Source organism: Heptranchias perlo, unplaced genomic scaffold (assembly GCF_035084215.1).
Source record: "Heptranchias perlo isolate sHepPer1 unplaced genomic scaffold, sHepPer1.hap1 HAP1_SCAFFOLD_404, whole genome shotgun sequence".
Lineage (NCBI taxonomy): Eukaryota > Metazoa > Chordata > Chondrichthyes > Hexanchiformes > Hexanchidae > Heptranchias > Heptranchias perlo.
The window spans coordinates 145,076-169,863 of NW_027139416.1; the positions used below are offsets into that span (position 1 = coordinate 145,076).

The 24,788-nt window shown below is 48.3% G+C and overlaps 1 long non-coding RNA gene across 1 annotated transcript; it reads right to left on the minus strand.

Annotated features, from left to right (window-relative positions):
• Window positions 1-17,820: 17,820 nt before the first annotated feature.
• LOC137312209 (uncharacterized) lies at window positions 17,821-23,351 on the minus strand. The gene is made up of 3 exons (XR_010960652.1): window positions 23,127-23,351; window positions 18,566-18,588; window positions 17,821-17,948 (listed from the first exon to the last, which is right to left on the minus strand). It is a non-coding gene; the product is annotated as an uncharacterized lncRNA (long non-coding RNA).
• Between the last annotated feature and the right edge of the window lie 1,437 nt (window positions 23,352-24,788).

A 24,788-nucleotide genomic window follows, 5' to 3' on the forward strand; every position in this document is an offset into this window, starting at 1 on the left:
GGGTCGGAGGATCGGGGGGAGCGGGTCGGAGGATCGGGGGGAGCGGGTCGGAGGATCGGGGGGAGCGGGTCGGAGGATCGGAGGGAGCGGGTCGGGGGGAGCGGGTCGGAGGATCGGGGGGAGCAGGTTTATCAATCCCGGGGGGACCGGGCATCGGGCCCGAGTATAAACCGGGAAAGGTTACCCCCACCCCCCCCCCCCGACCCGACCGATTCCGGTTTCTCCCCTTCCCCTTCGGCCGAACTCTCAATCAATATCCAGTCTCCCAGTTACTTCCTCAAAAAACTCCAGCAGGTTTGTCAAACACGATTTCCCTTTCATAAATCCACGCTGACTTTGTCTAATCCCGTTGATATTTTCTAAGTGTCCTGTTATCACATCCTTTATAATGGACTCCAGCATTTTCCCTACTACTGACGTGAGGCTAACCGGTCTGTATTTCCCTGTTTTCTCTCTCCCTTTTTTAAATAGTGGAGTTACATTTGCCACCCTCCAATCTGCAGGAACTGTTCCATAATCTATAGAATTTTGGAAGATGACAACCAATGCATCCACTATTTCCATGACCACCTCTTTCCGTACTCTGGGATGCAGATTATCAGGCCCTGGGGATTTATCGGCTTTAAGTTCCATTAATTTCTCCAGCACTATTTTTTAATAATAATAATTTCCTTTAATTCCTCCTTCTCACTGGACCCTTGGTTCCCGAGCATTTCTGGGAATCACGCTCACTTTGACCTATTTGTCCTGGGAGCCGGATTCTGTTCCCTTGCAGGGTCCACCCTTCTCACCCCGAGTACCAGTTGGACAGTGTCCATCAGTGTGTGGAGGATGTCGGAATGAAGCAGAAAGATTCCCTAAAAAAGTAGGGACGTCTTTAATCTTCAAATGACTTGGCGTTCTCCCGTGGGCTCCTGAAGTCAGACTGGCAGCATTCAATACCGGGGTATCTGAAAAGCACGGTCCGTGAGGCCAGTAAAGGATTAACCAGAACCACCTTCTGCTGCAATTTTCTGCAGCATCCTGGAGATCAGGCAACCCTGAACAACAGAATCCAGAAACAAAAGAATGAAAGACTGTCCCAGCCTCCACCTTGACTGTCTGAGGTCCTCGAGCAGATTGGTGATTGTCTGGTGATACGAGCAAGTCGATCGATCTGGTCACCCCCCAAGTCCTGAAGATATTCTGGACTACCTCAGTGTGGATCATCCACTCGTCAGGGTGGACTACAGAGCAGCTGAGTGTGCCGACTGTAGTGTTGTCCACACCGGCCAAATGTGGCACCAAGAGTGTCACCCCATCGTTCAAGCACCAATGGGAAGCAACGTGTCATCTTGACAGAAGGACCCAGGAGGGAGTCCCACCCTGTTTGTAGACAGACCGGAATACTGTCATATTGTCTGTCTGGAGACACCCTGACTTACCCCGCACCGAGTCTGAAAGTGGATAATGTCCTGTTGTATCGTTCACATCTCGAGCCTGTTGAAATGCCAAGTGAACCCATCCATGTCCACTGGCCTGGAAGCCCATTCACCTTGAATGTGACCTCCACCCATATGTCAGAGCATTAGCTGAAGACCCTGATGGCTGTTGCACCAACCCCTGGAGAACACTGTGCTCCCAGGACCACCAGCTCCAGTTCAGATGCCGTGACAAAGGAGACCTGTGGAAACATTACTGGCGGAGCAAGACTCAACTGGAGAAATATCCCCAACAGTTGAGCCTTCTGGATGACAATCACTCACTCACTCTCAGTGTGGATGGTAGAAGACCATATGTCACCTGCCAGTATGCCCAGTAGTAGATGGTTCCTCTGATGGTCAAACCAAACCACGTTGTGAAAAACATGGAGGCTCAAGCTGCTAACGCAGAGGATACTCACTACTGGTCTCCTGGACCCAAGCATCCAGAGTGATCCACTTCCACATGGAAGGACTGGAAATGGCCAGTCATCCAGATCTGTGGTGGGCTATCAAGGCAGGATCACTGCTTGGGGAGGTGGAGCTGGACAGGGTCTCGAAGGTTACTTGTTGCGAGCTCCCTGAGTTCCAGGTCCTAATCTGGAATGACGGGCTGGCATGGTACAAAGGACATTGCGGTCCAGCTAAAGCCTTGAAAAGGCTGCTGTCCCTGAAGGGGCCTGTAAATGGGGTGTTGCCTAAGCTACAAAATAAAATAGTGTCCCCCCTACCTTGGGTGCCAATCCGGGAATGCCTGAAGGTTCTGCTGGAGATGCTTGTAGCCCTGCAGCAGCTCCTCCATTTGCTCGCCAATGAAGACCTCAGCATCAAACGGCAGCTGCAGTAGTTGCTGTACAGTTCCTGAAGGAACCCCAAGGTGCGCAGCCAAGCTAATTGGTGATACAAGATCCACTGGACGATGGACGCTGCTCCTACATTGAGGGCACCCACACAGCCTGCTGCTGCAGTGGATGCTCTCTGAAGGTGGTCCTCACTGTGTGGCAGGGATTGTTCCCTCAACTCACCTGCGAACCATTTGCCTGCCAATAAGTAAAGCCGGCCCCAGTGGATTTGGTGGCAGGGAAAATGGGATATGCGCCAAACCCTGCAGGAAGGTCCACCAGACCCACATGTCCCACCATTTGGATTGTGGTGGGTGGAACAGGACTCGTTTCCTGGGCGGTGACCTTCCTTCTGATGCTTTCACGACTAAAGTTCACCAGCTGGATCAGTGAACTGCAAGGTGTGAAGCAGGGTGGCGGAGGCACTATGGATGCTGTCTACCTTGGCCATAACCAACAGAAGGACAGGGACTACCGGAACCGACTGGTTCAGACTCTGGGTCACCCTTGTGTTGAATACATGAATAAGCCTCAGTGACTGGAGGTCGTGGTCTGACTCAGGCTCCCAACTGGGCTTCCGAAAGTGGGAAGCCTCCGCGGAGGCAGCTTCCTCGGGCTAAACCGACAGGGAAGGTTGATAGTTAGCCCCTGGGAACAGGGATGAGGGCGGCTGTACCAGCAACGAGCTCATGAATACAAGTGCCGATCAAGTTAAACCATCGAGACATGAGCCCCTGCCACTCGGGGGAGGTGCCACTGAGGCACACGTCAGGAATTGTAGGGAGCGGCTGAAGGTGGTGGGGGGTGGGGGAGACACAGATCTATACAAAGTGAACGGAGACCTGGGACTGCCCTCAGCAAAGTGGAACTCACCCGCAGCACAGGTGACCCTGAGCGGGGTCGAGTCCTCCGAGGGTGGAGCCCCCAAATGAGCTGGCGCCAACTGGAGACCAATGTCCCGGGGCTGGGTTTGTGCCACCAGAGGGCACGGCGGATGCCTCTGGTGAAGGACTCACCAACAGTAGCTGGCGGCATTTGGGGGAACCAGCCTGATTCTGGCACCAGAAGGCACGGACACCTCAGAGCCAGCTGATGCCAGAGGAGGACTCATCCTCTTTATCCTGGGAGGCCTCGGTACAAGTTGGTACCGGGGCTTCACCCGATGATGTGGACTGGGATGGCAGGGACTGGTTGGCGAGTGGCTTTAACCAGCCTGTCCCACTCTACACCATCGAGGCAACAACCGGAGTGTCCCCCCTCGAGACTTTCCTGTTCAGTCCCAAGGTGGAGCTCCAGCCGACATCGGTCGGAGATGACTGTATGGACTGGGCCCTCTCCAGTGCCAGTGCAGTTAACCCTGAGCAGTGCCGAACTGACCCTGGAGTTGGAGCAGGGTTGGTGCTTGATGCCGATTCAGGGACAAGATGGCTGGACGTGGAGGTCCAGCCCAGGGGAGTGGGGAGGAGGAGAGCAAATTAACAATACAAATAGATGTCAGAATAAGTCAAGGCGGAGCTGGTAGGGATAACAGGCTCGGTGACCTTAGTGTCCAAACTACAGACCCCCACAGACTTCTCACTCTTAGTGATCAGTGTAAATTGTTGGCCAACCCTTCAATGACTCCTCAGATGGGCCTGTAGATGAGGCACAATCAATCGAGGAAGGGACTAAGGTTCTCTCTGGGCACTTTCTTTGCTTCAATCATCAGAATCAATGAACCAGCTCCTAACTTTTAGTTTCAGTTCCGTACTCTTGACATCTATTTGTCTTGTTAATCCGGGGAGGTGAACAAAATAAACCTGGTGGGTCGACCCTTACATTTTGCTGAAACTGGGAGTCTGGGATGTGAAAGAAATGTGAGAGAAGGGAGAGAGTGGGTTTAACACCATTTCCAGGCATTGGCTGCACGTTTAGATGGGTCTTTGGGGGTTGGTTTTTGGCCGTCAATTAAAAAGCAAATGAAAAGATGTGGAGTTGGCACTGAGAAATGGATGGGACACAGAGGGATGGCGTGAGGAGAATTTCAGTTGCACTGCTCCCTCCTTTGTGGTATCTCTACTGGCATTGATTCGATTCCGGTCAGGATACACTCTCACTTGTATTAGATCCACTTGTTCTTTGTGGTTTTGTTACAACTTTAGTCTGTGGGGAGTTTGATAAAAACACCCATTTCCTCTCACTCATCCTGACACCAACCGTGTACCTGTGGCAGGAGAAGAAATTACACATAAAATCACTGGATTGCAACAAGGACAACGACAGGCATTTTATAGCTGCCCACGTATAGTAAACCATTTAACCTGGAAATGCTTAATGCAGATGTTGGGTGCAGAACTCATTGACTTGTTTCTTTTCTTGTAACGTTTCTGGGCACAGATTCTGATGCCACCTGAGTATTAAAGGCAGAAGATTCCACTGGTTCTGGAGTTGGACAATTGACACCTTCTTCAGAATCAGAGAGAAGGTCCAGAATGGCTGCCATGCCTTCAGGTGAACCAGGATCACTGGCACAAGAGGAGCTTGTCTGACACTGTCGGAGTGCTTTCGATGGCAGGACCTGAACCAGCTGACCTGGGAGGTCCTTGGCAAGGACCCAGGGATTGACAAGTCCAGACGACACCAGAAACACCTGGGTCAAGAGTATCTCCCCGACTCCTTCAGTCTCATTGTCTGAGGCCAAGCCCAAGCTCCAGATCTTTTTAGATTTTTAATTAACAGAGTGTCAATGCACTGAGTTCAATTAAATAATAAACTGTTCCACATCAAAAACATTTCAGGAGCAGTATTTCCATTTTCTGTTTAAAACAGCCACTATCTCCCCCCTCACCCCCAGAATGCAGTATTTTCGGTGTTTCAGATATTGCCTGCAGCTCAAAAGAATGGAAGGAATTGGTACAGTGCCTATTTGCTGCAAGAGTTGCCTCTGAGAGTCTCTTGTGAAAGTTTTCCCACCTCACTCTCTGAGCTCTCTTCATATTCTCTGTGTCTTTCTCTCTTTTCTCTTTCTCTGTATCCACTCCCTGTCTCCAACTCTTCCTCTGTCAATGTCTTCTCTCCCTCTCCAAGACTTCTATCCTCTCCCACTCTGCTGGCTCGGTCTATTCTAATCACAATGAGGAAAATTAATTTTGAGTTTTGTAGCTCAGGATCATCGGTTGAGACTGCTGTACCTGGAATCATGGAATGGTACAGCACAGAATGAGACCATTCGGCCCCTCGTGTCCGTGCCGGCTCTTTGAAAGAGCTCCCTAATTAGTCCCACTGCAATGCTCTTTCCTCAGAGCCCTGCAAATCTCTCCTTTACAAGTTTATATCCAATTCCCTTCCCTTGGGCCGGTGTCAGGAGCGGTGGGGCAGCGATGGGATTGTTTGCCTTCTACCAATGATGTTAAGTAGTTGTAAACATTTACAGCAACTGGAGTGGGGCCCAGTAAACATTGGTAACTGGTTCCCACCTTCCAGACTACATATGAGCAATGCCATGGGAGATCTACCAATGATAAGTAGTTGTCTACATTTACAGAACAGGGAGTGAGCACCAAACTCAAGGACTGGGAGCAGCCGGTCAGTGAGGGACAACAGGGAGGGAGGGACCTGAGAGTGGGGCTCAGTCACCAGCAGTAACCAGGCTCCAGGCCCCAGACTACCTAATGAGCAACGCCATGGAAGATCCTTTAGTGACATTACATTGAACTATTCCACCCGACTGTGCATCAATATTACTGGGTCTGTTAAACTGTCCATATTACTCGTTGTGACTTTCACAAATAATGATACAAGATAAACACGTTGAGACAAACCTTTCAATGACCACAACCTTCTGTCTAATTGATGATGTTTCCATGTGTTCTCTTCACAAAGTAAACCTGTTCAGATCCTCTACTCGACCCCATTCACTCCGAGATAGATCAGCCAGTTAGTCCCAGTCAGTGCAGCTCCCTTTCCTTCACTTAAACTGGTTGTCCAGCCTCCTGCCTCAAATTGACCCAGTTTACAAACCTCTTGTGATGTCTGATCTCACTGTGATGCTCAGTGTGAGGGTGAGGCTCGCTCTGTGACCTCACGGTGTGACCCGTCCAGTTAAAGGGGCCTCACCTTTGATGAAATGGTGTTTGGCAAAAACCCTTGGTCTTCATTTCGATTACAATGACTTGATTCACTAGAATGCAATAACAGTAATAATCCATGTGGTTACGACCCAGAGAACAGGGTGCGTGGGCAATGGGCAATGATGGGATTGTTTGTCTTCTACTAATGATGTTTAGTAGTCGTATATATTTACAGCAACAGGAGGAGGCCATTCAGCCCCTCGAGCCTGTTCCGCCATTTAATTAGTTCATGTCTCGTCTGTATCATAACTCCATTTTATCCTCCTTCATTCTATAGCACTTAATTAATACCCTTACCTGAAGAATATCTATCAATCTAATTTTTGAAATTTTCATTTGACCCCAAGCCCAGTCGCTTTTGAGGGGAGAGAGTTCCAGATTTCCACTGCCTGTAAAGATTTGCTTCCGGTCATCACCTCTGAATGGCCTCGCTCTAATTTTGTTCTGGACTCTCCCACTCGAGGAACTAGTTTCTCTCTCTCTACCCTTTCAAATCCTTTACTCATCTTAAACACCTCAATTAGATCTCCCCTTAATCTTCTGTACTCGAGGGAATACAAACCTAGTTGGTGCAACCTGTCCTCATAATTTGACCCATTAAACCCCGTTATCATTCTGGTGAATATGGGCTGCTCGCCCTCCAAGGCCAATATATCCTTGAGGTGCGGTGCCCAGAACTGAACGCCGTCCTCCAGATGTGGTCTAACCAGAGACCTATACAACTGGATCATAACTTCCACCCATTTGTGTTCCAGCCCCCTTGAGATAAAGACTAACATTCCATTAACTTTTTAAATTCTTTTTTGTACCTGTCCATTAGTTTTTAGTGATTTCTGTACATGGACCCCTAAATCCCTCTGATCCTCCACCATTCCTCGCATCTCACCATTTAGGAAATATTCTGATCTATTTTTCTTGGGTCCAAAGTGGATGCCCTCACAATTCCTCATGTTGAACCTCATCTGACACTGTTTTGCCCACTCACTAAATCCATCAATGCCTCTTGGCAACTTTCTACTCCCATCTACACTACTTACTGTGTCACCTAACTTAGTGACATCAGCAAACTAGGATATATGGCTCTCTGTTCGTTCATCTAAGTCATTGATAAATCTAGTGAAAGGGGAACACCACTTGTTACAATCAGAAAACATTCCCTTTATCCCTACTCTCTGTGTTTATCTCCCAACCAATTAATGTCCATGTCACAAGGTTACTTCCAATTCCATGAAGGCTTATTTTTAATAATAATCTCCTGTGCGGAATCTTATCAAATGCCTCTGTAAGTCCATATGGACAACATCCATAGACACTCCCTGTCCACAATGTTAATGGTCAACCTCAAAAAAATTATTACATTGGTCAGACATGGCCTACCCTTCAGAAATCCACGCTGACTCTCTTTGACTACCTATGAGCAAAGCCATGGGAGATCTACCAACGGTAAATAGTTGTCTACATTTACAGAACAGGGAGTGAGCACCAAACTCAGGGACTGGGAGCAGCCGGTCAGTGAGGGACAACAGGGAGGGAGGGAGGGACCTGAGAGTGGGGCTCAGTAACCAGCAGTAACCAGGCTCCAGGCCCCAGACTACCTAATGAGCAACGCCATGGAAGATCCTTTAGTGACATTACATTGAACTATTCCACCCGACTGTGCATCAATATTACTGGGACTGTTAAACTGTCCATATTCCTCGTTGTGACTTTCACAAATAATGATACAAGATAAAGAAGTCTTCTCTATGAAATTTATCAATGCAAGCTTTAAACTCTGCATTGATTCACTGACATTTTTTTTAATCGAAGAAGGCGGCTAAACAATGAGTAGATGAACATCTCCGAAATGACCTTCTCAGGGACTCATTTTCTATTATAAGCTCTGTGATTCAGGATCTGTCTCAGTACATGACCAGCTTTGTCTCGGTGGCGATGGCCTTGACATCCTTACTGCTAAGAATTCCCCATAGGTTCCAGTATGATGACCAAGGAAGGAGCTGGTACTGTATTTCTATCCAGTTTCTGGAGACCTGCTCTTACAGTGGGCCATATTCCCGAGCAAGGTTCCCTGTATTTTTTCGGCCATGTGAGGAATGAAGTTTGGTTTGTCCATCGATATAAAGGCTGTGTTCACCACTGTAAAAAAAACACAACTTTGAAGAGAAGATGTTTTTAGAAAACATTATTCAGGGAATATAACAAACAGAACAAATGTACAAAATGCTGGATAATTGTAACAAGGCGAGCTGTTAAGGATTTTTAATTAACAAAACTGGTGATGGAAATTTGAGATGTAAACACTGTCACCAGAGGAATGGGGGCCTGATTGAGACCCAGAGTCTGTAGATGACGGAGGAGAGGGTGTCTGTCTCTGGTTCAGATATTTTTCTCTTCTGTCTCTCCCTCTCTTCCAGTGTTTATATATTTTGTCCAGGTTTCCTTCTCTCCCTCTTGACAGATGAGATTTGATCCACAGAAACATATCAAGGTGATTTGTTTTTATATTATTCATACGGCTGAAGTCAGGCTCACAATCAGCACTTGAAACGTTCCCCATATATCCACTCGTTGTGAAACCCCATTGTACCGTTCTGCATTTTGTAGAGTGAAAGTCGCCGTGTCCTGAAATGTTTTCAGTGACTTTGTTTCAATCCTCTCTGCAATTGAATACTTGCAGTCATTGTATTGGCTCACAATGAGCTCCTTCTCATCCATGATGTTTTGCCCAGGAGACTTTACTTGACCAAGGATCAGGATTTGTCTGGATTTGTCAACCAGCTTTTCAATATTCTCAGTCCCAAACTCGTAGCTGATTTGTTGTGGTGCAAATTAAGCAAATTCGAAAGCCGACCGTTCATTGAGTTCATTTTCTGGGAACCTTTTTTCCAGATGATCACAGAGGAGGGATACGAATGTCAGAATGGGCTGCTCCCTTGAATGTTTCACTGTGTTGCACCAGAAACTGTCTCACCGAGATACTGTCCTCTGATCCTGCGGATCTTGGCCCTCGTTAACTGAACAGCGTCGATTGTTGTTAAACAGCTCTTCAGAAAACATTTGCACAATGAACTTTCTATATTCAGCCTGGTTCTCACTTGTATTATCAACCTGACATCTGTCATATGCCCCTTTTTTCTGCTTCATCTTACTATCTCTTTCGTCATCCAGGGAGCTCTGGCTTTAGTTGCCCGACCTTTCCCCCTCATCGGAATGTACCTAGACTGTACCTGAACCATCACTTCTTTGAAGGTCGCCCATTGTTCAATTAGTTTTGCCTGCCAATCTTTGATTCCAATTTACCTGGGGCAGATCGATTCTCATCCCACTAAAATTGGCCCTCCTCCAATTAAGTATTTTTACTCCAGATTGCTCCTTTTTCATAACTACTTTAACCCTTATGACACTATGATAGCTGTTCGGTAGATGTTCCCCCACTGACACTTGCTCCACCTCATTCCCCAGAACGAGATCCAGCAATGCCTCCTTCCTCGTTGGGCCGGAAACATACTGGCCAAGAAATGGCTCGTTTTATAACCGTCTTTCTGGCGAAAACAGTGTTGTTCCTTTTCCACTCTCTCTTTCCCGTGGTTTAAACAAGTTGATACGACAGCATCTGATGTTTACAACAGCTTCTCACAGACTTTCAAGGCCTCACAGCTGTCTTATCTTTAACTGTCCAGACAGTCTGCTGAATAAGACTTTTCCAATGTGACCAACCTTCCCAGCATGCCGTCTTGAACTGTCAATTTAACAGGTCCTTTGTTGAATTAATACTTTTAACCAAACTCAGCTCCTTTAGCAGGTCATTAATAACTGGGATTGAAAAGTCCAAAATCCTTCAGTGAGTGTGAGCGATCGAACAACTGACTTTAAATCATTCAATGAATCTGAATTGCACTCACCACAGATAAGGTTAAGAATTGTTGTTACAAGAAGTTTAATCACCGTGACATCGACACAAAAGTTCTTTCAAATACGACAAATGAAAGAAAAGTGTTCCAATCATAACAAGCTGGATAATAACAAAAAGTATAGACATGATTTTCACCCAAGGATGCTGTCCCACATTATAGACGACCTCCCACCATTCATGATTCCCAAGGGGAGAGGTCCCCTTTTCAATCTCAGCATTACGTTGTTTCATGTGCACTGTCAGTCTATCAATATTAGGGGTTTTAAACGACAGAAGTAATCTAAGAAAGTGGTTTCCCTTCTTACTTCTCAGTCTCAATCTTCAACAGCCCCTCCCTCCCCCTCCTTTGTGGGATCCTGGGGGCCTTATCCAAGGTCCTCATCTTGTTAGCATCACAGACCGATCTCCAGCCATTTGCTCTTCTAATCGAAGTTTCATTTGGTTAATATTACACATCATGATAGAGACAAAGAAAATCATAATACATTGTACAGAAAACTACAGAAACTCAGCTCCCCCAAATACTCCCATATTATCAAGAAATCTTGGACTTCAAAGATCCTCCAGCTCCCCTCTTTCCCATTATCCATCTTGTGGATAATTCAGGCTAAGTATTATTTCTCTCCGGCCCTCAGTTGTCCCAATTTCATTGTTAACTCAAAGAAACCCAACCCTGAATTCTGGAAATCCAAATTCTCTGTCCCTCTTTACTTTAATTTCAATCCCTCTGACAGGTACCAGTGTGTTTAACTCGATCCTGATTGTTTCATTAACTGCTCGGTTTATGGAGTTTGTGTCAGTGCCTTGATTAAAAAAAGTTCAGATCAGTAGTGACCCAGTAGATGTCCTCACTCTCCTGAGCACATTAACCATTTCATGTAGTGATGTTGTCAACGTGACTGAGCGTGTCTGAGACCCGTTCTTCAGTGCATCTTCATCATGCATTCCACATACGAGTTGCCTCACACGCAACATATCACATTTACACACAGCGGTTTCCCAAAATCATCCCAAACGTGACATCAAATACAAACCATTCCTGCACTTTCAGTCTGTCTTATCAACAGATCGGGGGGTGTCTGGAGGTCTTTGCTTATCTCCCCCTGCACGGTCCCGATGTCTCGGGTAGTGGCCAGGTTATAAAATATTCTTCTCACTGTTCAGTTTAAGCAAGGACACAACCATCTCCAAGAGAAAGCTGTCAATGAACTATTCTTAACTCCCCTTCCCTGACTTTCACTGGATTGTGCACTGATCCCTGATTGATGTCCTTTGGGGGTTGTTCCCAGGTGATCTTTGTTTCTCACCGGTCACTCACACATCTTTTTCCCGACCCGCTGGTTTTGGTCATCACAAAATGTCCCATTATCACCCATGGTCACCTGGGACACTGATTGTAGACCCCAATTGGTGGGGCAATTTTCCTGTTTATACCTCACACACTCAGTCACTCCCTCATGTCTAATTCAGTTAAACATCCCATAATATTACCATTTCATGTTGGTCATGAGCCCTGGAGGAACCTAACTCTCCAATAAACTAAAAATCATTACCCCATAAACCATAGATTAAAAGTTCCCAGTCTGGTCCAATCTATCAATACATTGACTTAGTTTAGGACAGATGTGTTACCCCCCTGGGCAGTCCCAGAAGCTCTCAGCGATGCCCAGGAGACCCCGGGGGTGGAATTAGTCTCTGGTGTTCGTGCAACACGGGCGATAGTGAACGGACAGCCCATTTTACACCCCGCACGATTTTCCTTTCCACTGAAGTCAGTGTAACTCGGGCTGTCGATTCACCATCGCTGTTTTGAGCTACGGCCAAAGAACAATTTCAACCCCAGCCTCAGATTTTCAGAGCAGCTCTTTAAAGGGACCGTGACCTGTCACTACTATCATTCACAACTGAGATTAGTACAGTCACACCTGTCACTACTATCATTCACCACTGAGATTCATACAGTCACACCTGTCACTACTCTCATTCACTGCTGAGGTTAATACACTCACACCTGTCACTACTATCATTCACCACTGAGATTAATACAGTCACACCTGTCACTACTATCATTCACTGCTGAGGTTAATACAGTCACACCTGTCACTACTATCATTCACTACTGAGATTAATACAGTCACACCTGTCACTACTATCATTCACTACTGAGATTAATACAGTCACACCTGTCACTACTATCATTCACTACTGTGATTAATACAGTCACACCTGTCACTAATATCATTCACTATTGAGATTAATAGTCACACCTGCCGTTACTATCATTCACGACTGAGATTAATACAGTCACACCTGCTGCTACTAAGATTAATACAGTCACACCTGCCATTACTATGATTCACTACTGAGATTAATGATATCGTGCCTGCCACTACTATGACACACTAACAAAATTAATGTAGTCGTGCCCGCCACGACTACAGTTCACTACTGTGATTAATACAGTCACACCTGACATTTCTATGATTCACTACTGAGATCAATCCCACTAAAATTATGGAGTTAAAGTAGCAAAATTCTACAACTGAAGCAGACAATCAATTGTAACACCACGAATTACAAGCAAACTCATCTAAAGTTACTATTTTTAGTGTTAGTGACAGACCCTGACAAAGAAAAGCACAAAGACCCCACGGATCCTTAAAAGCATCAAAGCTCTGAGCTCCTGACATCATCAGAGGGGCAGGCCCAGGAGTGACATCATCAGAGGGGCAGGCCCGGGAGTGACATCATCAGAGGGGCAGGCCCGGGAGTGACATCATCAGAGGGGCAGGCCCGGGAGTGACATCATCAGAGGGGCAGGCCCGGGAGTGACATCATCAGAGGGGCAGACCCCTCTGATTGGTTGTAATCTTCCAGAATTCACCAGATTTTGGAAAGGTCCCAGCGGATTGGAAAACCGCAAATGTAACACCCCTATTCAAGAAGGGAGTGAGACAGAAAGCAGGTAACTATAGACCAGTTAGCCTAACATCTGTCATTGGGAAAATGCTAGAATCCATTATTAAGGAAGTAGTAGCAGGACATTTGGAGACTCATAATACAATCAAGGAGAGTCAACATGGTTTTATGAAGGGGAAATCACGTCTGACAAATTTATTAGAGTTCTTTGAGGAAGTAACGGGCAGGGTGGATAAAGGGGAACCAATGGATGCAGTATATTTGGATTTCCAAAAGGCATTCGATGAGGTGCCACATAAAAGATAACTGCACAAGATAAGAGCTCATGGTGTTGGGGGTAATATACTGGCATGGATAGAGGATTGGCTAACTAACAGAAAACAAAGTGTTGGGATAAAAGGGTCATTTTCAAAGTGGCATCTGTAACTAGTGGGGTACCGTAGGGCTCAGTGCTGGGGCCTCAACTATTTACAATAAATATCAATGACTTGGATGAAAGAACAGAGTGTCTTGTGGCCAAATTTGCTGATGATACAAAGCTAGGTGGAAAAGCAAGTTGCAATGAGGACACAAAGTGTTTGCAAAGGGATATTGACAGGTTAAACGAATGGGCAAAAATTTGGCAGATGGAATATAATGTGGGAAAATGTGAAGTCATCCACTTTGGGAGGAAAAATAAAAAAGCAAAATATTATTTGAATGGAGAAATATTACAAAATGCTGCGGTACAGAGGGATCTGGGTGTCCTCGTACATGAAACACAAAAAGTCAACATACAGGCGCAGCAGGTAATCCAGAAGGCAAACGGAATATTGGCCTTTATTTCTAGGGGGATGGAGTATAAAAGCAGGGAAGTCATGCTCCAAACTGTACAGGGCGCTGGTGAGACCACACCTGGAGTGCTGCGTACAGTTCTGGTGCCCTTATTTAAGGAAGGACATACTTGCATTGGAGGCAGTTCAGAGAAGGTTCACTCAGTTGATTCCGGGTATGGAAGGGTTGTCTTGTGAGGAAAGATTGAACAGGTTGGGTCTGTACTCATTGGAGTTTAGAAGAATGAGAGGAGATCTTATTGAAACATATAAGATTCTGAGGGGACTCGATAGGGTAGATGCTGAGAGGATGTTACCCCTCATGGGGGAATCTAAAACTGCGGGACATAGTCTCAGAATAAGGGGTCGCCTGTTTAAGATGGAAATGAAGAGGAATTTCTTCTCTCAGAGGGTCGTGAATCTTTGGACTTCTTTAACCCAAAAAGCTGTGGAGGCTGAGTCATTGAAGACATTCAAGGCTGACTTAGACAAATTTTTGAACAGCGAGGGAGTCAAAGGATATGGGGAAAGGGCGGGAAAGTGGAGTCGAGATAAAAATCAGATCAACCATGACATCATTTAATGGCGGAGCAGGCTCAAGGGGCCGAATGGCCTACTCCTGCTCCTATCTCTCATGATCTCATGGTCTTATGGACCCGGGAGTGACATCATCAGAGGGGCAGACCCGGGAGTGACATCATCATAGGGGGCAGACCCGGGAGTGACATCATCAGAGGGGTAGAACCGGGAGTGACATCTTCAGAGGGGGCAGACCCGGGAGTGACATCATCAGAGGGGGCAGACCCGGGAGTGACATCATCGGAGGGGGCAGACCCGGGAGTGACATCATCAGAGGGGGCAGACCCGGGAGTGACATCATCAGAGGGGGCAGACCCGGAGTGACATCATCGGAGGGGGCAGACCCGGGAGTGACACATCGGAGGGGGCAGACCCGGGAGTGACATCATCAGAGGGGGCAAACCTGGGAGTGACATCATCGGAGGGGGCAGACCCGGGAGTGACACATCGGAGGGGGCAGACCCGGGAGTGACATCATCAGAGGGGCAGACCCGAGAGTGACATCATCAGAGTCTCAGCTGTGAGGATTAATTTAACAGTTTTAGGGATTTGTCCCCACAATAAAATGCTGGAAACACGGGTTCAGTGAATGTGGTTTGAAATGTGTGTAAATGTCTCAGTGAGTCAGTGACCTGGTGAAATGACAGAGTCCCGGCCTCGTAGTCTAACTGAACTCGGATCCTGATGTTAGACGGGATCGGTGAGAGGCCAGTGCTCCGGTAATTGTGCCAAACTCTGAGAAAATCAGCAGAAAATCCCAAACACCAGGATTTACTGCTGAGCCTAAGATCAGAGTTCATCGTGTCCCTCTCGACATTCCCACACACAATCCCTATTCCCCAGTCTTTCCCATCAGTCTCCACATCCCAGGAATGGGATCCTGAGGAGAAATTCTGGGAGCAGAGGACTTGGGGATGGTCTTTAAACCTCTCTGGGTGAGGTGGGTAGGGCTGTTTCCGTTCAGTCCGTGTTACTGATCTCAGATCATCAGACAGAACCAAGTTCCAGTTTACTGTCTTTGGATCCAGGCTCATCGGTGACCTTTGCCCTAGGGAGGAGAGAAGAGATTGGTCAGACAGGGTTATTCCACTCAGATCAATGATTGACAGCTGCAGGGTGGGAGTGTCAGTATTTCCCAGACAGTGTCAGCCCCATATTACCTCTTAGACTGGATTCATCCCTTGTTAAATCAATGGCCTTCAATCAGAATCCCTGTTAAATAGCAGTGTGTGGGTCCCAGTGCTGTACACTCAGTGCAAACACTGCAGTGGAGACACACAGTAGCAGTCAGTTTAATCACACAAGCCCCTGGCACTGTGCTCACGTTCTCCCAGACACAATGGAGGGGATTCACCGGCACACAACACATCCCACAGACTCACAGTTCCAGCCCCACAATCTCAGCACCGGCTGTACTGGGAACATGATGTGGAGATGCCAGTGATGGACTGGGGTGGACAAATGTAAGGAATCTTACAACACCAGGTTATAGTCCAACAGTTTTATTTGAAAATCACAAGCTTTCGGAGATTATCTCCTTCGTCATTCACTCACTCACCTGACGAAGGAGATAATCTCCGAAAGCTTGTGATTTTCAAATAAAACTGTTGGACTATAACCTGGTGTTGTAAGATTCCTTACATTTGTACTGGGAACACACAGCTCACAGGAGTGTGCCCCGGGCTCTCTCGCTCCTGTTACTGTCCCATCCTGAATACAGGAGTGTGCCCCGGGCTCTCTCGCTCCTGTTACTGTCACATCCTGAATACAGGAGTGTGCCCCGGGCTCTCTCGCTCCTGTTACTGTCACATCCTGAATACAGGAGTGTGCCCCGGGCTCTCTCGCTCCTGTTACTGTCACATCCTGAATACAGGAGTGTGCCCCGGGCTCTCTTGCTCCTGTTACTGTCACATCCTGAATACAGGAGTGTGCCCTGGGCTCTCTCCCTCCTGTTACTGTCCATCCCGAATACAGGAGTGTGCCCCGGGCTCTCTCGCTCCTGTTACTGTCCCATCCTGAATACAGCAGTGTGCCCTGGGCTCTCTCCCTCCTGTTACTGTCCCATCCCGAATACAGGAGTGTGCCCTGGGCTCTCTCCCTCCTGTTACTGTCCCATCCTGAATACAGGAGTGTGCCCTGGGCTCTCTCCCTCCTGTTACTGTCCCATCCTGAATACAGGAGTGTGCCCTGGGCTCTCTCCCTCCTGTGTGTAACTCCGCTGTTAGCAAAGGGTTAATCAAATGGGACTGTTATTGATTCCTCTTTATATTAATTTAACTGTGTTCAGTAACTTTTCAATTGGAACTGATCTGACCAGCAGTTTGATTCTCCCTTTGATATGGACAGACCCTGTAACAAGACCTTAGGAGGCGTGTTGGTGCGAGTGGAACGGCATCTTGTAAACTCTTCGTCTTTGAACTTCACAGGGACATGAGAGAGGTGGGAATGGTGGTTCGTTGTCTGTAATGTTGAAGCTGGTTGTATTGATACATAAACAGCTGTCTGTAAAGGCCCCCCTGGAAGGAGACCCCTGTCGAAAGGAACACGGCCCAGTGTGAGGAACAGCAACACGTGCACTGGAGGGTTAGAATGTCTTTGATGGTTCTGTAACTGACCTCATCCTAAGGATTTGATTGATAGATCAATCAGGATGTGGAAATCATTGACAGGGGACATGAAAGGAACAAGAGGTAATACTAAAACATAACAGGATTGGGAAAAACGATAAACAGTCGGAGTGGGAAGAGAGAGCTCAGAATCTGATGGGGCCTGACCAGCCAACCATTTCACTGTTAACGTGTGGATTCTCCGGGTTAAAAACTCCTGAGTGCTGTTGTTGTGTGTGTTTAATTATTGTCAATAATAGTTATCATATGCTTAATAAACCTGTGACTATCCACCTGTAATACTGTGAACCCCAGTATTTTGACCATTAATTATCAGTAAGAACATCGTTCCTCTAACCCGCCCCTCCCTGACCCATGGGGGGTGAAGCTCTGGCCCATTACAGTGAGGAGTGTTTAAAGCAGGTGTGACTGGGGACTGAGGATTAATCTCAGGCTCCTGATCCACACACACAGGGACCTGATATTAAAGTTCGGGGATATTCCCAACTGTCTGAACACAACTAACCCGACCTGCTCTCAGTCCTTATATTGGAGAAAAGCTGCACGTTCTTACCAATGATTCCCAATATGTCTGAGTGATACTTTTCCGATCCATTCAGCCTCTTCTGGATAAGTTGAGATATATTGGACAGGTTCAGGGTGAGCGCTGGAACATCTGGGTCTGTGACTCTCTGAGTCTCAATCACTCTGGAATGAAAGAGGAGAGAATGTTTTTATCAGTGGGGACATTTCAGATCAGAAACCCAAAGGGGAACGAGTGATCAGTGCAACAACCTGCACCCCTTCTAATGCTCGTACTGAGACCCCGCAGCAACCCATCCTGAAAATGGCAGAATCCCGGGATTTGCAGTCTCCCTGCATTCACACTGATCTCCACACGTGCAGTGGGATCCTGGTTTGCTGCCACTTCAGCTCAGTTTGTGATTTTCAAAGCCGTCTGTGTTCAGTCCAGTTTCTCTGTACTGGAGCCCTCATCTTTCCATTATTAATCATTATTATTATCCCGAGGGTCTCCAGTCTGTGCTCCCCCCTCTCTGCAGGATCACACTCTCGACAATCATGTGAAGTGAGGAGAGGAGAAGGAACAGCCTCCCAGGGACCTGGGATCAGTGGGATTCCCTCACTGAGGGTCCAGTCACACTGACATTACTGGGAAATCTCAGCACTGACTCATTTCTCTGTTAGTGGATAGAATGAGCCAATCACAACACATTCCAAGCGGTGATTCTACTTTCACTCTTCTCCCAGATACAGGGGAAGGTTCCCTATCAGCAGCAGGTACTGTATGACTGAGAGGAACTTACCTGGAAAGGAGCTGCTTCGAGTTCTGTGAATAAAGAGAGGAGATCAAATCAGTCAACGAACAAATCAACACCCAATGGAACCAAAGAGTGAATTTGGGATTGAGAGTAAAGAGTTCAGTGTATAACAGTAGGTGGGGCCAGTCACAGGAATGGGCAATAATCCCACATTTCACTGCACTCCATCCTGGGGCAGCACCAACACTCCGAGGGCAGGGCCGAGGGGGCAGCGCCAACACTCCGAGGGCAGGGCTGAGGGGGCAGCACCAACACTCCGAGGGCATGACTGAGGGGGCAGCGCCAACACTCCCAGGGCAGGGCTGAGGGGGCAGCGCCAACACTCCGAGGGCAGGGCTGAGGGGGCAGCACCAACACTCCGAGGGCAGGGCTGAGGGGGCAGCGCCAACACTCCCCCTCAGGGCTGAGGGGGCAGCACCAACACTCCCAGGGCAGGGCTGAGGGGGCAGCACCAACACTCCGGGGGCAGGGCTGAGGGGGCAGCGCCAACACTCCGGGGGCAGGGCTGAGGGGGCAGCGCCAACACTCCGAGGGCAGGGCTGAGGGGGCAGCACCAACACTCCGAGGGCAGGGGTGAGGGGGCAGCACCAACACTCCGGGGGCAGGGCTGAGGGGGCAGCACCAACACTCCGAGGGCAGGGGTGAGGGGGCAGCACCAACACTCCGAGGGCAGGGGTGAGGGGGCAGTGCCAACACTCCGAGGGCAGGGGTGAGGGGGCAGCACCAACACTCTGAGGGCAGGGGTGAGGGGGCAGCACCAACACTCCGAGGGCAGGGTAAAACTTGGGGTGTGTTGTCCCACAGGGATCGGTGCTGAGACCACTGCTGTTCACCATTTACATAAATGATTTGGACTCGGGAATTGGAAGTACAATTTCAAAATTTGCGGACGACACCAAATTGGAGGTGTAGTTAATACTGAGGAGACTGCGACAAAATACAGGAAGACATTAATAAACTTGCGGAATGGGTGTGTATCTGGCAAATGAATTTCAATATAGTTAGGTGTGAGGCATTACATTTTGGTTGGAATAATAAGGAGGCCTCAAACTCCTTGGAAAACAAGAGTCGAAATAGCGCAGAGGGATCTCGAGGCTCCAGATACACAAATCACTAAAAGTAGCGACGCAGGTTAATAAGGCCATAAAAAAAGCAAAGGACTGGTTTTCATTTCTCGAGGGATAGAATTTATGTTAAAATTGTATAGAATTTTGGTTAGACCACACTTGAAGTATTGTGAATAGTTCTGGTCTCCATATTATAAAAAGGATATTGAGGCACTGGAGAAGGTGCAGAAACGATTTATTGGAATGATACCAGAACTGAGAGGTGATACCTATCAGGAAAGACTGAATCATAGAATCATGGAAAATTTACGGCACAGAAGGAGGCCATTTGGCCCATTGTGTCTGCACCGGCCGACAATGAGCCACCCAGCCTAATCCCACTTTCCAGCACTTGGTCCGTGGCCTTGTAAGTCACAGCACTTCAGGTGCACGTCCAGGTACTTTTCAAATGAGTTGAGGGTTTCTGCCTCTCCCATCCATTGAGGCAGTGAGTTCCAGACTCCCACCACCCTCTGGGTGAAAAAATGTTTCCTCAGCTCCCCTCTAATCCTTCTACTATAAAAACAAGGAGGTATTGCTGCAGTTATATAAGGTATTGGTGAGACCGCACCTGGAATACTGCATACAGTTTTGGTCTCCATACTTAAGAAAAGACATACTTGCTCTCGAGGCAGTACAAAGAAGGTTCACTCGGTTAATCCCGGGGATGAGGGGGTGGACATATGAGGAGAGGTTGAGTAGATTGGGACTCTACTCATTGGAGTTCAGAAGAATGAGAGGCGATCTTATTGAAACATATAAGATTGTGAAGGGTCTTGATCGGGTGGATGCAGTAAGGATGTTCCCAAAGATGGGTGAAACTAGAACTAGGGGGCATAATCTTAGAATAAGGGGCTGCTCTTTCAAAACTGAGATGAGGAGAAACTTCTTCACTCAGAGGGTGGTAGGTCTGTGGAATTTGCTGCCCCAGGAAGCTGTGGAAGCTACATCATTAGATAAATTTAAAACAGAAATAGACAGTTTCCTAGAAGTAAAGGGAATTAGGGGTTATGGGGAGCGGGCAGGAAATTGGACATGAAGCTGAGTTCGGATCGGTCAATGCCCTGTGGGTGGCGGAGAGGGCCCAGGGGCTATGTGGCCGGGTCCTGCTCCGACTTCTTGTGTTCTTTAGATTTGTGGTTGGGATCAGATCAGCCATGATCTTATTGAATGGCGGAGCAGGCTCGAGGGGCCGATTGGCCTACTCCTGCTCCAATTTCTTATGTTCTTATGTTCTTATGTACTAATTACTTTAAATTCGATGCCCTCTGACCTCTCTGCTAAGGGAAATAGGTCCTTCCAATCCACTCTATCTGGGCCCCTCATAATTTTATACACCTCAATAAAATCTCTCCTCAGTCTCCTCTGTTCCAAAGAAAACAACCCCAGCCTATCCAATCTTTCCTCATAGCTAAACTTCTCCAGTCCTGGCAACATCCTCGTAAATCTCCTCTGTATCCTCTCCAGTGCAATTACATCCTTCCTGTAATGTGGTGACCAGAACTGTACACAGTACTCAAGCTGTGGCCTAACCAGTGTTTTATGCAGTCCCAGTATAACCTCCCTGCTCTTATATTCTATGCCTTGGCTAATAAAGGAAAGTATTCCATATGCCTTCTTAACCACCTTATCTACCTGTCCTGCTACCTTTAGGGATCTGTGGACATGCACTCCAAGGTCCCTCACTTCCTCTACACCTCTCAGTATCCTCCCATTTATTGTTTATTCCCTTACCTTGTTTGCATTCCCCAAATGCATTCCCTCACACTTCTCTGGATTGAATTCCATTTGTCACTTTTCTGCCCACCTGACCAGTCCATTGATATCTTCCTGCAGTCTACAGCTTTCCTCCTCACTATCAACCACACGGCCAATTTTTGTAACATCTGCAAACTTCTTAATCATGCCCCCTACATTTAAGTCCAAATCATTAATATATATCACAAAAAACAGGCTGGGGCTCTTTTCTCTAGAAAGTGAAGACTGAGGGGTGACCTGATTGAGGTCTTTAAGATGATGAAAGGGTTTAATAGGGTAGACTGAGAGAAGATGTTTCCACTTGTGGGGGAGACCAGAAATAGGGGCCATAAATATAATTTTATCCCCTCAACTCCTCCACTGCTTGATCAATTCTGTTCAATAATGAGACTTTATTGTGTCACTGAGGTTACAGCCCCTGATCCGTGGTTTTGCCAGATATTGAGAATTGAAGAGCAACATAAAAACTCGAAAAGGACACTTATTTAATGGATTAGGTCCAAGAGTGTATTTTAATAGACATTAATAAATCCAATAGGGAATTCAGGAGAAACTTCTTAACCCGGAGAGTGGTTAGAATGTGGAACTCACCACCACAAGGAGTAGTTGAGGTGAACAGCACAGATATATTTAAAGGGAAGCTCGATAAACACATGGGGGAGAAAGGAATAGAAGGAGATACTAACAGGGTGAGATGAAGCAGAGAGGGAGGAGGTTCGTGTGGAGCATAAACACCAGCAGAGACATGATGGGCCGAATGGCCTGTTTCTGTGCTGTAGATTCTATGAAATTCGATATAACTCCTCGGGCAGTGCTGAAGGGGCAGCACCAACACTCCGAGGGCAGGGCTGAGGGGGCAGCGCCAACACTCCCAGGGCAGGGCTGAGGGGGCAGCGCCAACACTCCCAGGGCAGGGCTGAGGGGGCAGCACCAACACTCCGAGGGCAGGGCTGAGGGGGCAGCGCCAACACTCCGAGGGCAGGGCTGAGGGGGCAGCGCCAACACTCCGAGGGCAGGGCTGAGGGGGCAGCGCCAACACTCCGAGGGCAGGGCTGAGGGGGCAGCGCCAACACTCCGAGGGCAGGGCTGAGGGGGCAGCGCCAACACTCCGAGGGCAGGGCTGAGGGGGCAGCGCCAACACTCCCAGGGCAGGGCTGAGGGGGCAGCGCCAACACTCCCAGGGCAGGGCTGAGGGGGCAGCGCCAACACTCCGAGGGCAGGGCTGAGGGGGCAGCGCCAACACTCCGAGGGCAGGGCTGAGGGGGCAGCGCCAACACTCCGAGGGCAGGGCTGAGGGGGCAGCGCCAACACTCCGAGGGCAGGGCTGAGGGGGCAGCGCCAACACTCCGAGGGCAGGGCTGAGGGGGCAGCACCAACACTCTGAGGGCAGGGCTGAGGGGGCAGCGCCAACTCTCCGACGGCAGGGCTGAGGGGGCAGCGCCAACACTCCCAGGGCAGGGCTGAGGGGGCAGCGCCAACACTCCGAGGGCAGGGCTGAGGGGGCAGCGCCAACACTCCGAGGGCAGGGCTGAGGGGGCAGCGCCAACACTCCGAGGGCAGGGCTGAGGGGGCAGCGCCAATGCTGGGCCCCACCAACAATCTTCAAACAATTCAGCCCTCTCACCAGCCTCACAGAAACGCCCCATTCCCCAGACATGGCCCTGTTTATATTGAAGATGTACCTGAATAAAGGAGAGAGGGTCCCTCTGTACCAGACTCTGGGTTTCTCCATCTATTAATGTAATCTGTTCCATCCTCTTGTTTAATGCTTCAGAACAGCTTCTAATCTGTGAGAGAGCTCGGAGACCCTCCTCATCGATCAGTTTCAGTGCGTATTCTTCATCTTCTTCCAGCTCTCTCCTCCATTCAGAGAAGCTCTTCGATAGCTTTCCTTTCAGCTCATTGATTCGTGTCTGAAACCCAAACCAACTCTCATTACAAACGGCCCTTCCACACAGCTCTTACCCTGAGCACATGGCACTTTCCAGGGACGGGACAGTTTGTTTCGATCACGACTCGATCACCATTAAAGATAGACAAGCAGTGGGAGAGGGTCTACTGGGAGAGAAAACAGAGTTTAACGAGTGTTGCCTTGAGCCTTGAGTTTAATAGAAAGAGCACTGTATTTAGACTGTGTATGGCACTGCCACCTGGTCCATCCACACCTGGAGTGATGGGTCCAGTTTTGGTGCCCACACCTGGTGAAGGACATCGAGACTCTGGAGAGGACGGTGGCCAGAATGACACGTAGTCTGATGGATTTTAGTTCTGAGGATCAGCTCCAAGAGGGAGGGCGATTTAGAGAAAGGCAGGCCGAGAGGGACATGATTGAGGTTTTTAAAATGATCGAGGGATTATTGGACTCACTCGTTGGGTGAGCTACTTGAGATGGATCGGGATGGTAGGACCAGAGGGCCTGTGTATAAAATCCATAGGCACAGAGTTAGGTTAGACCCCAGAGTCCTCGATCTCTGGAACAGACCCCCTGAACATGTGGGGGGTATGGAGTCACTCCCACCCTTTAAAAGGGGAGGAATTTCCCACAGATTTTCCTGAGTTGTCTGCAGGTTCCAGAGTAAATCCAGGTCCAGTCCCACTTTACCCACCTTTATTTCAGCTTCTGATCTCTCCAAGTCTTGCTGTTTGCTGGAACAATTCTGCTGGACTCTCCGAAGCCTCTCGATTTCTCTCTCCAATTCTTCCTGTGAAGGTAATTGGAAAGTGTTTAAAAGGGACTCAAACTGGAATGTAAAAGGGAAATGATTCCGTTCCAGGAGTGACCCCACTGGGTGTGGATAGAAAGTAGTTTTGGGGATTCTCAGTGTCTGGGCCCTGAGCAGAAATATTCCCTTCTGTGACTCTCAGTAAAGAGGCGCTCCCTGCCCTGTATAAATTGAGGAACCACACACACACCGGCTTCTTTTCACACTGACTCACCGTGTGCTGCATTTTCACACGGACTCAGCTCCTCCATTTCCAGGAATCAGCCGAGGGGAAAGGGAGACAGACTCAGTCACACCAGCATTTCTCAAACACCAATTCCCTCTTGTTGTGAGAAACAGTTTCTCCCCCCAGCCCCTGAGTCTCCCCCCGTGGGTGTCCCTCACTCCCCCCACCGGTGATGGTCCTCTCCCTGCTGGTCAGATGGCAGAATACCCCAGCGTTACACAGGGCTACAACATGCTCTGCTCCACAGCCCTATGCCATGGAGTGCCAGTTCTCACAGGTGCCCACACAGTGAATTACTGAGCTCTACAGTGCCCTCACCAGGAGGGGCTGAGTGTGGGTGAGGGGCAGTCACCCTGGGCCACTCTCACACCCTCCCAGTGCCCACCCTGTTCTCT